At 40.1% G+C, this 2,399-nt stretch overlaps 1 pseudogene; it reads right to left on the bottom strand.

The window, feature by feature from the left end:
- Positions 1-681: 681 nt before the first annotated feature.
- Positions 682-1,257, bottom strand: LOC102875454 (annotated as a pseudogene).
- Between the last annotated feature and the right edge of the window lie 1,142 nt (positions 1,258-2,399).

The following is a 2,399-nucleotide window of genomic DNA, read 5'->3' as shown; positions in this document are numbered from 1 at the left end:
AAGTATGTTAGACAAAGCTTTAGAATCCTTACCTCCAAGGAGCAGCCTGGTTTTACCTTCTCCAGTTTGAACCTGTTTGTTCTCCCTAGCAGATTATGGTATATTCAATACTCTTCTCCAGTTTGAACCTGTTTGTTCTCCCTAGCAGATTATGGTATATTCAATACTCTTCTCCAGTTTGAACCTGTTTGTTCTCCCTAGCTGATTATGGTATATTCAATACTCTTCTCCAGCACCACAGCTCAAAGGCATCAATTATCTTTTTATCATCCCTAGTCATTCTGCAGCTTTCTGATGCATAGTAAACAATTGAAAAGACTATGGTGTGGATCAGGTGCATCTTAGTATCCTGAATGACAGACATCATTGTTCTTCAGTACTCTGGAGAGGTCCCTGAAAGCTGACTTTCCCAATACAATTTGTCTCTTGATTTCATGGATGCTGGTACTGAGAGTGTTGATTGTGGAGCCAAATAAACTAAAACTGTTAACTATCTCAAACTCTTCACCCTCCATACTGATGCTGTCAATTGGCCCAGTGGTGAGAATCTTTGTTTTCTTGATGTTGAGCTTCAATCCATTGAAGGCTATAGTTCTTTTTTTTTTTTTTTCGGGCAAATAAACAAGGAAAAGTTTATTCTATTCACCTTTATTAGTACATGTGCTAAAATGGGAGGGAGATTTATTTGCCTTTCCGTGCCTTGATTTTCCTCAGGTAGAATTCCAGCTCCTTGCCCTCTAGCACATAACCATCTGCACGGCCACACTGGCCTGGCCGAGAAGCAATACATGCAAGAAGCTTGCCCTGTTGGAACTGATCCTCTAGAAGACTGCTGATTTTTGCATTCTTTTTCCTTTCATCGTATTTTTTCTGAGTTCTCTTTGATCGCTTTTTGTTTAAAATCTCTTCCTCCTCAGGAGTCAGCTTAGCCCCCTTCTTACGACCCAGGGGTAGCGCATAGTGGGACTCATACCACTGGCGGTATGGTGTACTGTCAATGAGCACGATGCAGTTCTTCACGAGGGTCTTGGTTCGGACCAGTTCATTATTGGAGGCGTTGTAGACAACATCAATTATCCTTGTTTTGCAAGTACAACGTACATGTGCCTCCTCTCACACAAACTGTGTGTATACGTCGGGGGCCAATCTTAGTGTTGGCAGCCGGGCGTCCCAGCTCATACTTCCGCTTCTTATGGTAGAGCTTTCTCTTGCCCCGGTCTTGCGGCGCTTGTGCCAGTTGTCCCGGGAGATGCCCATGGCTCCCTGAAGGCTATAGTTCTTGACCTTCTGTAGCAAGCACTTCAGGTCCTCCTCAGTTTCAACAAGCAGGGTTCTGTCATCTGCATAATGAGTCTACCTCCAATCCTGATGCCACATTCCTCCTCATACAGCCCAGGCTCCCAGATGATCTGTTCTGTATATAAATTGAAAAGATAGGGACACAATATTAGATAACTAATTATAAGACACTCTATAATCCACTTTTTGACATAAATTATTTCTGTTCTCCACATCTCAGCAAAAATGTAACATGTAATATTGAAGTAAATTCTTCTCTTTTATGCCATTGTATCAGTAATGACTTGTTTCTCAATTGTCCTTTCTTCCAGAGTTTAAGTTCCAAGGGTAACAGATTTCTAGAGTTAAAGTTGCAAGTGTCTACATTTTCATGACTAAAACTCTAGTAACCAGTTAAGAGCTTTTCATATATTATGAAACAAGAAAAATGTTTGAGTGAATGAATAATTAAAGCTAGTCTGATAAATTCTTGTCAAAATTTCTTCTTTTTTTGTCCTGAAATACCTTTAACCTTGATATATAATTAATAACTTATTTTCTTTTTTTCATAGAGAGGAAATGTTATTATAGATTAAATTGTGTCAACAAAAAAATATAATTTGGCTGGACCATGGTTCTTAGTAGTTTGGCAGCTATGTGATGATGTTATAATCATTCCCAGAATGTGATCAGTCACTCAACATTTAGTGTGAAACACCCTTATTCAGGTTGCAGTATTGATCTAACATAAAGGGAGTTACCCTTGGGTATGGCCTGCATCACTTTTTATCTTACAAGAGATAAAAGGAGAGAAAAACAAAAAAGCAGGGACCTTAGTGTTACCAATAAAGAAGAGCCAGGAATATAGGATATCCTATGGACCTAGAATCCCTTTGTTAAGAACCTTCTAGATATGTTGTTCTTTGTTGTTATGTGCCATCAAGTTGTTTGCCACTCATAGCGACCCTATGTACAAGAGCTCTAAACGCTGTTCTATCCTGTGTCAACCTAGCCATCTCAAACGCATTTATTCCCAACCACTCCAGTCACAGAATCAATCCATCTCACCAAAGGTCTTCCTCTCCTTCGCTGCCCCTCCACTCTCCCAAACATGATGTCCC

The sequence above is a fragment of the Elephantulus edwardii genome, unplaced genomic scaffold (genome assembly GCF_000299155.1).
Source record: "Elephantulus edwardii isolate Elephantulus edwardi_28Jun2011 unplaced genomic scaffold, EleEdw1.0 scaffold00012, whole genome shotgun sequence".
Lineage (NCBI taxonomy): Eukaryota > Metazoa > Chordata > Mammalia > Macroscelidea > Macroscelididae > Elephantulus > Elephantulus edwardii.
The sequence above is the reverse complement of the archived record's forward strand: the minus strand, read 5'-3'. Positions and strand labels throughout refer to the sequence as shown.